This window comes from Bombina bombina, chromosome 11 (genome assembly GCF_027579735.1).
Source record: "Bombina bombina isolate aBomBom1 chromosome 11, aBomBom1.pri, whole genome shotgun sequence".
NCBI classification, from domain to species: Eukaryota; Metazoa; Chordata; class Amphibia; order Anura; family Bombinatoridae; genus Bombina; species Bombina bombina.
The window spans coordinates 91,318,134-91,329,949 of NC_069509.1; positions in this window are offsets into that span (position 1 = coordinate 91,318,134).

The window sequence follows — 11,816 nt, forward strand, 5'->3', positions numbered from 1 at the left end:
AAATCACAGGTTTATTAGTCTCCCACAAGGGATTAGCCCAGACAAGAGCTGTGTCAGAGAGTAACAAGATGAGAAATTCCACCTTAGCTCTGTCAGAGGGAAACGCCTGAGGTAACATCTCAAAGTAAATGCCCACCTGGTTCAAAAACCCTCTGCACTGAATAGGATCGCCTCCATATCGCTGAGGTAGAGGTGCAGAACCGGACATGCTCCTGGTAGGCATAGATGCAGCAGCGGAAACAGGAACAGGCATAACTTGCGGGACACTTTGGTCCAAATGTGCAGTGCAAGTCAGCAGGGTTTGCAGGGCTAGTGCAAATTGATCCAAGCAGTGATCCTGTACATCCATCCTGGAAATGATGGCAGGTAAAGGTGGATAATTAGCAGCATCAGGATTCATGGCCTTTGTGTAATATCAGGATGCCAGGAATCAGACTGAGACGAGAAGTGCAAAAATAATCACACCTTTATTAATAGCAAAAAATAATAAAAAGTCAAATAACAAGCCAGGAGTCAAAACCAGAGCTGGTAGTCAGACGAGCCAGGATCAGGAACAAGGAGAACAGCAGAGTCAGGAACAAGCCAGGGATCAGGAACCAGGAAGGACGTCAGGCAGCCAGGTAATACACAGGAACTCTCACAAACAGGTCTGAGACAACGCAAAGGCAAAGCATACTAAACAGAGGGCCTTTAAATAATAAGTGATGACATCACAATTCTGAGACTGCATCCTGTCTCACATGGATGATGCACACCAGTCTTGCCATAAAAGGAAGTGCAGGAAATGAGCAGCATCCCCCACAATGCACCATAGTCAGGAAGAGAGGTGAGTAAAATGTCTGCCAGCAGCACATGGCAAACACAACAGGGAAAAAACCCTGACAAAAAGCTAATATTTGGGTGTTGTGGTATGAGCTTGAAACAATGAAACCTTTACAACATGTAAATGTTGGCATAGACTGGGGCCATGTTTGACCCCATGGCAGTACCTGTTGTCTGCAAATAAGTTTTCAAAACTAAAATAATTGTTCAATAAGTTCCAACAGAAACTCCACTGGTGGGCCTTGGTAATTTGAGTTTCCTGTGACTATGGATCTGACAGCCTCCAACCCTCCTTGATTGGGGATAACATTGCAGAGGCTAACAGTGTAGAGGCTGTCAACATCCATAGTCACCAAAATATCATCTTCATCGATAGTCATCTCTTAATTTTCTAATCATAGTGGTGGAGTCCTGTAGGAACAAAAATGAATTTTGTACCACTGGTTGGAGTTGACAATCAACATATTTAGCTATTCCTGAAAGTAAAGACTCCCTGGCAGACACCATCGGTCTCCCTGGGGGGCAGGATATAGACTTATGTATCTTTGGTAAAAGGTATAGAATTGGAGTTTTTGGAAAATCAGTGGTCAAAAATTCTCTCATGCATTGTGATGTAATTCACCTTAAGGGTCCGATATGGTCTGATCAATGATCTTTTTAAACTGGCCAGTAGGATTAGAGGGCAATCTCCTATAAGTATATGTGTCAGATAGTTGGCGTAGTGCCTCCAGTCTATAGTCACTATAGTCCTGGATCACTATAGCGCCACCCTTGTCGGCTGGGCGTATAGTGATAGTGGTGTCTCATAAGGGTAGCAAGAGCTGTCCGTTCCGTTTAGAAAATTTATGGGTATCTGCCCTGGTTTCACAATCAGAACGTATGAGTCTAATGAAGCTTTTTATTGAAGTTAGATGTCAATGGGTCAAACTTAGATGGAACTTTAAAGGTGGAATCAGTTTGTGTCGATGTCTTGTTTTTTAAATTCAGTCGTCTCTGAAAGCAATACACATCTAATGCTGTCTGAAAATTATCATGCCTGGATGTCGGAATAAAGTAAAGGCCTCTCTTCAATAGTTTGGTCTCATCCTCAGTGAGGGGTCTAGAACTAAGATTATACACTATATTTGTTTCCTCTGGGTGGGTTTTTTTTTGTACCCCCCTCGTCTAGTGTGTGGCCTCCTGAGTTTTTGACTGAGTGTCAAGAGTTTTGTTCGCAGATCTGGTAGTATTACCTAGGGTGGACTGTAAACCACCAGTTTTAATGTTAGTGGTGGTATTGTCACTCCCTGAAGATTCTCCACTGCTAGTAACAACATTCCTAGTTCTATTGAAGTTGCGTTGTCTGGGGTTAAATTCCCTATGTCAATCCTCCTTCCCATATAACCATTTTTATACACACGTTTCTCACGGTACATATATACACAATATTGCAATATAATACCACTTCTTTTAATGTGTGGCCATAATATAACATGTATAAAAATGTATGTAGTAATGCCTAGAAATAGCCTGCTTGGATATTAGAGTGAATAATTAAAATAATTTGGTATCTAATGGGTTAATTCATTTATTGAGTAAGATGATAGACATGTCAAGACCATCAAATACATAAACAGGTAAATACATCTTATCTTTTTAGTTTGAAAGTGGTATTAACTTAACTTAAGGTATTTTATAAGAACATCAGTCAGTCTTTGTCTTATTTTCTCCTTTCCGTCAGTACCACCAGTGCAATTGAGTATAAGAAAAACAAGTTTTATCATGAAAAACAAAAAACATACATAACATAACCATTGCTGATATCAAAGTTTGCACCTCCTATTTTAAGCCTATCCTCATGTGGAATCTTCCGAACTCAAATATCTAAGCTGCTGTCTGGTAGTTAAGTCTCCCCTAACAGTAGCTATTCTACTTAGACCCATCCCTTGGTTGTGTCTTGGAGGGACCATTAAGAGCCCAGTAAAACAAAATCTTATCATTGGACTCCCTATTATTTAAGATGCCAGCAGCAAAATTATACATTGTGTATGTGTGTGAAATTTTATGGAGGACCTCAGTCCAGGAGAGCACCCCTGTTTTTCAATATCTCGCCACAGCTATTCTGGTTACTGTACAAATTATTCTTATGAACGTATTGAATGTTTGTTGTATTTTTTGAGTGGTTCATGCAATAATACTTGTGACATTAAGAGTTGGATATTTTCTTCCAAAGTCTTGCTAAGTAGGGATGATAATGATTTCCAAGCCTGCTGGACTCTCTCAGTCCCACCACATGTGACGATAAAGTCCCTATTTCTCCACATCCTCTGTAACAAAGCTTAGAGCTATTGATAGACATGTGCGAGGTTCGAAGTGGGGTAAGATACCACCTATATATGGTTTTTAAAGTATTTTCTCTTAAGTCTACACTTAGCAATCCCTTATTAGCTGAATTAAAGATCTTATCCCATGTTTTTTTTTCTAGGGTAAGATTTAGGTCTGCTTCCCAATTGACTATAGCTGAAGATTTAGTATGAGTTGTGATAGACTGAATAGCTATATAGTTTAGAGATAGAATGTTTTAGTCTCTTTTGACTTGCATATGTTTTCAAGTGTTGTAGCTGGGGGTGTGGGGAATGTAATAAGATATTTATGTAGGGATGATGAGATTTGTAAATAAAAAAGGTACCAGTGAATAGTGATAGGGTCTAACTTGCTTTGTAGTTGGGAATATTGTAGAATTTTTCTATTCTCCAGGAGATCTGTCACTCTATACAGTCCTTTGTTTTCCCATTTTTCAACATGAATATGAAATTCTTGATTGAGAAGGTATTGTATCGGCATTGTTAATGTGTTAGCTGGGAGTAATAATTTGCGGGTCAAAACACCCTTTTTAAAAAGGTAATGATTGGTAGTGTGTTTTAAGAAATTGTGAATACGGCCTAGCGCTGAAACATGTAGACTGGATACCTTGTGAACCTGTCCTTGGATTTCATTACTTGTGGGAATTAAGAACCTGGCCACCAGGAGGAGGCAAAGACACCCCAGCCAAAGGCTTAAATACCTCCCCCATTCCTCTTATCCCCCAGTCATTCTGCCAAGGGAACAAGGAACAGTAGGAGAAATATCACGGTATAAATGGTGCCAGAAGAACAAACTAAATTAAGGTCCACCTACTGGAGAAACGGGCGGGAGAAACGATGGAAATTAAATTATCAGGTAAGCATAATTTATGTTTTCCATCTAAAGGGGAGGAGAGTCCACGGCTTCATTCATTACTTGTGAGAAACAAATACCCAAGCTCTAGAGGACACTGAATGAAAAAAACAGTAAGGCAAAAAGGAGGCAGACCCTATCCTGAGGGCAGCTTTCGCCGAAGCAAAAACTTTGTAAAAGTATGTAAGGAGGACCAAGTAGCCACCTTACAAATCTGCTCCATAAAAGGCCTCATTCTTGAAGGCCCAATAAGAAGCCACAGCTCTAGTTGAATGAGACGTGATCCTCTGAGGAGGCTTATGTTCCGCTGTCTCGTAGGCCAAGTGAATCATGCTACTCAACCAAAAGGACAAAGAAGTTGAAGAGTCTCTCTGTCCCTTGCGCTTCCCTGAATATACAACAAAAAGATGTAGACTGTCTGAAATCCTTCGTAGCCTTTGGATAAAACTTCAAGCCTCAAACCTCATCCAAAATTATGAAGAAGTAACCTCTCCTTAGGGGAAGAAGGGTTAGGAGTTCGGACACAAAAGGAGAAACAACTATTTCCTGATTAATGTTACGGTTAAACACAACCATGGGAAGAAATCCCAAACCAGTGCGAAGAACAGCCTTATCAGCGTGAAAGACCAAATAATGAGTCTCACAATGCAAGGCCGCCAACTCAGATACTCTGCGTGCCGATGCAATAGCCAGCAGGAAGAGAACCTTACAAGAAAGAATCTTGATGTCAGAGTGCAAAGGTTCAAACGGCACCCTCTGCAACACCTTAAGAACCAAGTTCAAGCTCCAGGGTGGAGCAGAATGTCTAAAGACATGCCTGATTCTAGACAGAGCCTGAATAAAAGACTGAATATCAGGAAGCTCTGCGAGCCTCTTGTGCAACAAAATAGATAACACCGAAATCTGTCCCTTTAAGGAACTGGCGGCAAGCCCCTTCTTCAACCCATCCTGGAGAAAGGACAGAATCCTAGATACCTTAACCTTGTGCAAAGGATATCCATGTTTCTCACACCAGGACAAGTAAGTTCTCCACACCTTATGATAGATGCGACAAGTGACCGGCTTCCTGGCCTGAATGAGAGTATCAATCACTCTGAGAATCCTCTCTTGGCCAAGACTAAGCGTTCAATCTCCACGCAGGCAGCCTGAGAGAATCTAGATTTTTGAAAGGGGCCCTGTACCAGCAGATCCCTGCGACAGGGTAACCTCCATGGCGGAGAGGATGACATCCCCACCAGATCCACAAACCACGTCCTACACGGCCACGACGGAGCAATCAGTATAGCCTAAGTTTGCTCCTGCTTGATGCAGGCCACTGCACAGGGTAGAAGTGGCAACAGTGGAAAAATGTAAACTAGGTTGAAACCCCAAGGTACTGCCAAGGCATCGACCAGCCCTGCCTAGGCATCTCTGGATCGTGACCCATATTTGGGTAGCTTGCAATTGAGTCTGGATGCCATGAGATCTAACTCTGGCATCCCCCATCTGTGACAGATCTCTGCATCCCAGTTGTCCACACCCTGAATGTGGATTGCTGATAGCGAACAGTTGTGGGACTCTGCCCATTCCAATATCCGAGATACCTCTTTCATTGCTAGGGAGCTTCTTGCCCCCCCCCCCCCGATGCTTGATGTAGGCCATCAAGGTAATGTTGTCTGTCTGGAATCTGATGAAGCTGAATGACCCCAGGAGAGGCCAAGCTTTCAGAGCATTGAGAATCGCTCGCAGTTCCAGAATATTGATCGGAAGGAGAGACTCCTCTCGAGTCCAATTTCCTTGTGCCATCCTGGAACCCCCAAACAGCTCCTAATCCTGCCAGACTCACGTCCGTGGTCACAATCTCCCAGGACCGTCTCAGGAAAGATGTCCCTTGGGACAGTTGTTCCGGACGGATCCGCCAAGAGAGGGATTCCCTCATCCGATCGTCCAGAGAAATCTGTTGGGATAGGTCTGAGAGATCGCCATTCCACTGCCTCAACATACACAGCTGAAGAGGTCTGAGGTGGAACCTGGCGAATGGAATGACATTGACGCTGGATACCATGAGCCCAATTACCTCCATACACTGAGAAACAAAGGGTCTTGAGGAGGACTGAAGGACAAGACAGGTGGATGCAATCTTCCTGCATCAATGATCTGTGAGAAATATCTTCGTGGATAGAGAGTCTATTATCGTGCCCAGGAATTCCACCCTGTTGCTGGGAACCAGGGAACTCTTTTCTGAGTTTCTTCCATCTGTGAGATTGGAGGAGCCCTCGAGTGTTCCTCTGCAAAACTGAACAACGGCGCCTGGACTAGGATGTCATCCAGATAGGGCGCCACAGCAATGCCCTCCTTCTTTGGGACCACAAAAAGGTAGTACCCTAGAGCTCTTTCTGCTGGAGGTACTGGTACAATAACTCCAAGAGAAGAGAGATCCCTCGCACATTCTAGAAAGGCGTCTCTCTTCTCTGGTCTTGAAGACAAGTTTGAGAGGAGGAATATGCACCTGGGCGGATGAGATCTGAACCCTATCCTGTAACCCTGGGCGATGAACTCCAGAACCCAAGGGTCCTGAACATCCTGCAACCAGACTTCTGAGAAGAGATAATCTGCCCCCTACTCAGTCCGTTGACCGGTCGGGGGCCGCCCCTTCATGACAATTTTGTCTCGGTGGGCTTCTTGTTCTGCTTGGACTTATTCCAAGACTGAGCTGGCTTCCAAGTTCCCTTGGACTGCTCCGCTTTTGCTGCAGGCTGCTGGCATTGGGCCTTGTCCGAACGATAGGGACGAAAAGTAGATCCCTTAGGTTTAGCCTTCTTATCCTGTGGCAGGAAGGCACCCTTGCCTCCTGTGACTGTGGATATGATCGAGTCCAGTCCTGGACCAAATAGGATCTTTCCCTAAAAGGGAAGGGATAGAAGCCTAGATTTAGAGGCCATGTCCGCAAACCATGACTTCAGCCACAGAGCCCTACAGGCTAGGACAGAAAAACCTGATGAATAATCTGCATATTGGCGTCACAAATAAAATAATTAGCTACCCTCAAGGCCTTAATTCTATCCTGTTTCTCGTCAAGGGAAGTCTCCCTCTTGGACAGGGATTTGCACCAAAATGTCACGGCTCAGGCTACCACAGCTACCGCTGCTGCCAGCTGAAAAACTAACCCTGTGTGCTGAAACATCTTTCTCAACATGTTTTCTAACTTTTTATCCATGGGCTCCTTAAACGACGAACTATCCTCGAGAGGAATCAACCGACTCTTTGCGAGCGTGGCGATAGCACCATCTACCTTAGAGACTGTTTCTTAAAAGAAGAGGAAGGGGAAAGGATGAACCCAATTTCTCCCATTCATTCTTAATGTTAGCCATCTTAACAGGAACCGGGAAGGTTTGAGGCACCACCCTGTCCTCATATACTTTATCAAATTTAGGAAATCGAAGGTTCCTCCAGTAGTTTCGGTTCCGGAACCTCCAGCGTAGCAAGCACTTGCTTCAGTAAAAAGCGCAAATTTTCCATCCTAAACCTAAAGTCTGTTTCCTCCACGGTCGGAGGTTTAGATGACACAGACTCCAACCCAGAAGGAACGTCCTCCGAAGAGTCGCAGTTGTCCTCGTCAGTGGATAATCTTTCCGAGATATCCATCGGGGTAGAAGACCCCAGGGCCGGGCCGCAATGTTTTACCCTATGCTTGTGCTTAGAATGTGGTAAGGCACTAATCACTGCCAACACTGCCATTTGCAGTTGAACCGCAAAATCTGATGGCTAGCGGCCCTCTCCCTCAGGAGGAATAGTCGTGTCCTGGGGAGCTACATGTGTAATCAGAGATAAATGTAGCGAATGCACCTCACGGGACGGAGAACCCTCAGAGGTGGACGGCTCAGTAGTACTAAACATCTTATTCTTTCTAGATATAGTCATTTTGTCAAGTCATGTGGAACAGAGTTGAGCAGGTAAATCTATCAGAACCTCCTCACAATAAACACAGGTATTAGACTTTTGTTAAAGAGGGAGTACACTCCAACGCCTCAGAGTCCTCCATAGGTTACGCCTTTATTACGGACTAGATATAATATATAAATGGCACCTTTATACTTCCAATGTTCCAATGGCCGGGGCACTCACCACCTCCTTTGACCTGGACCACAGAAAAGACCGATTCGTCTCCTGCAACCGCCGGTCAAGAAGAGGAAGTAGAATAGGCCCCACCCGGTCACATGGAGTGCCTTGCAGGACCGCCCCTGCACTAGGGAAAAACAAAAGATGCCAAATCGGCCGCATAAAGTAACTCCCGGAATAAAACCTGTAGTCCACCTATTGCCAGAGCCTCATCTCACACATATCGCAGCAATGACACAATAACATGTACAACCCCCCCCCCGTTCAATAATCCCCCTTCCAGGGATATTAACCCTTGATTCTATAAAGATAAAAGGCGTCACACTGTGACCCTGTCTTCTTGCGTTATCATTATGTCTATAAAAAATTAAACAATCTTACCAGAATCTACGCCATGGAACAGGAACATGGCCTCTCATGTGTGACAGTGTAGTAGCATCGCTCCTGACATGGACTTGAGTGCAGGAAGCGAAACTCGTCAACGCTGATTGCTTATGGAGCTGTTAATGTGAGTCAGGATGGTTTCGCAGAAAGACTCTCCCTGCATCTCTGGACTCTAACTTTCACCCATGCTCTCACTGAGAGGCTGACAGGACTACTTAAAACTCCAGTCCCATTTCGAAGAGTACTACTCTCCATAAGAGACTACTCCAAATCTTCCGACACTTCTCTGCCAACCTCCTGTGACGAAAGGCAAAGAATGACTGGGGGAGGTATTTAAGCCTTTGGCTGGGGTGGCCAGGTACTTAATTCCCACAAGTAATGAATGAAGCTGTGGACTCTCCTCTCCTTTAGATGGAAATCAAACTTTCATGATTCAGATAGAGTATGTAATTTTAAACAACTTTTCAATCTACTTACATTAACAAAATATGCAGTGTTTTTATATTTACACTTTTTGAGCCACCAGCTCCCACTGAGCATCTTCAAGAATTCATAGAATATACAAATATGTATTTGTGATTGGCTGATAGCTGTCACATGATACAGGAGGAGTGGAAATAGACAATGCAATAGAATTTAGTCTGAACTTCAAATGAGTAGTAGATTTTTTTTTTTTTATCATGCATTTATGGATTATGCAAATCCACTGTATTTACTGGTCCTTTAAGCCATTTCATGCTGTGTGTAAATACCAGGAGCCAATCCTTTAAAGCAGTGGTCTCAAAGTACAGGCCCCAGGGCCAAATGTGGCCCTCAAGATAGTTTCATCTGGCCCTCGCTTCTTTAATAGGTAAAAACAGAATTTATGCTTACCTGATAAATTTCTTTCTTTTGCGATGTACCGAGTCCACAGATTCATCCTAACTTGTGGGATATTGTCCTTCCTGACAGGAAGTAGCAAAGAGCGCACCGCAGCAGAGCTGTCTATATAGCTCCCCCCTTATCTCCACCCCCCAGTCATTCGACCGAAGTCCAAGGAAGAAAAGGAGAAACTATAAGGTGCAGAGGTGACTGAAGTTTACATAAAAAATACTATCTGTCTTGAATAGACAGGGCGGGCCGTGGACTCGGTACATCGCAAAAGAAAGAAATTTATCAGGTAAGCATAAATTCTGTTTTCTTTTGCAAGATGTACCGAGTCCACGGATTCATCCTAACTTGTGGGATACCAATACCAAAGCTTTAGGACACGGATGAAGGGAGGGAGAAAACAGGAACCTAAACGGAAGGCACCACTGCTTGCAAAACCTTTCTCCAAAAATAGCCTCCGAAGAAGCAAAAGTATCAAATTTGTAAAGGTATGAAGCGAAGACCAAGTTGCAGCCTTACAAATCTGTTCAACAGAAGCATAATTTTTAAAAGCCCATGTGGAAGCCACCGCTCTAGTGGAGTGAGCTGTAATTCTTTCAGGAGGCTGCTGTCCAGCAGTCTCATAAGCCAAACGGATGATGCTTTTCAGCCAAAAGGAAAGAGAGGTAGCCGTAGCCTTTTGACCTCTACGCTTTCCAGCATAGACAACAAACAAAGAAGATGATTGCCGAAAATCTTTGGTTGCCTGCAAATAAAACTTCAAGGCATGAACCACGTCCAAGTTGTGCAATAGACGGTCCTTCTTAGAAGAAGGATTAGGACACAGAGAAGGAACAACAATTTCCTGATTGATATTCCTGTTGGAAATAACCTTAGGGAGGAACCCAGGTTTGGTACGCAAAACCAGCTTATCAGCATGGAAAACAAGATAAGGCGAGTCACATTGTAATGCAGATAGTTCAGAAACTCTTCGAGCTGAAGAGATAGCAACTATTAACAGAACTTTCCAAGATAGAAGCTTAATATCTATGGAATGCATGGGTTCAAACGGAACCCCCTGAAGAACTTTTAGAACTAAATTGAGACTCCATGGCGGAGCAACAGGTTTAAACACAGGCTTAATTCTAACTAAAGCCTGACAAAAAGCCCGAACGTCTGGGACATCTGCCAGACGCTTGTGCAGCAGAATAGACAAAGCAGATATCTTATGATAGATCTTCCTGGTGATAGGCTTTCGAGCCTGAATCAAGGTATCTATGACCGACTCAGAGAAATCCAGCTTTGATAAAATCAAGCGTTCAGTCTCCAAGCAGTCAGTTGCAGAGAAATTAGATTTGGATGCTTGAATGGACCTTGAATCAAAAGGTCCCGTCTCAGTGGCAGAGTCCATGGTGGCAGAGATGACATGTCCACCAGGTCTGCATACCAAGTCCTGCGTGGCCACGCAGGCGCTATCAAAATCACTGAAGCTCTCTCCTGATTGATTCTGGCAATCAGACGCTGAAGGAGATGGAATGGTGGAAACACATAAGCCAGGTTAAACGACCAGGGTACTGCTAGAGCATCTATCAGTACTGCCTGAAGATCCCTTGACCTGGATCCATAACAAGGAAGTTTGGTGTTCTGACGAGACGCCATCAGATCCAATTCTGGTGTGCCCCATAGTTGAACCAGTTGAGCAAACACCTCTGGATGGAGATCCCACTCCCCCAGATGAAAAGTCTGACTACTTAGAAAATCTGCCTCCCAGTTCTCCACCCCTGGGATATAGATCGCTGATAGATGGCAAGAGTGAGTCTCTGCCCATCGGATTATCCTGGAAACTTCTATCATCGCCAAGGAACTCCTTGTTCCCCCCTGATGATTGATATAAGCTACAGTCGTGATGTTGTCCGACTGAAACCTGATGAATCCGGCCGAAGCAAGCTGAGGCCACGCCTGCAGAGCATTGAATATCGCTCTTAATTCCAGAATATTTATCGGTAGGAGGGCGTCCTCCTGAGTCCACAAACCCTGTGCTTTCAGGGAATTCCAGACTGCACCCCAAACCAGTAGGCTGGCTTCCGTCATCACAATAACCCATGCTGGCCTGCGGAAACACATTCCCCTGGACAGGTGATCCTGTGACAACCACCAAAGAAGAGAGTCTCTGGGCTCTTTTGATCCAGATTTATCTGAGGAGATAAATCTGCATAATCCCCATTCCACTGTTTCAGCATGCATAGTTGCAGTGGTCTGAGATGCAAGCGAGCAAACGGAACTATGTCCATTGCCGCTACCATAAGTCCGATTACCTCCATACACTGAGCCACTGACGGCCGAGGAATGGAATGAAGAGCTCGGCAGGTGGTTAAAATCTTTGATTTCCTGACCTCCGTCAGAAATATTTTCATGTCCACCGAATCTATCAGAGTTCCCAGGAATGGAACTCTTGTGAGAGGAATAAG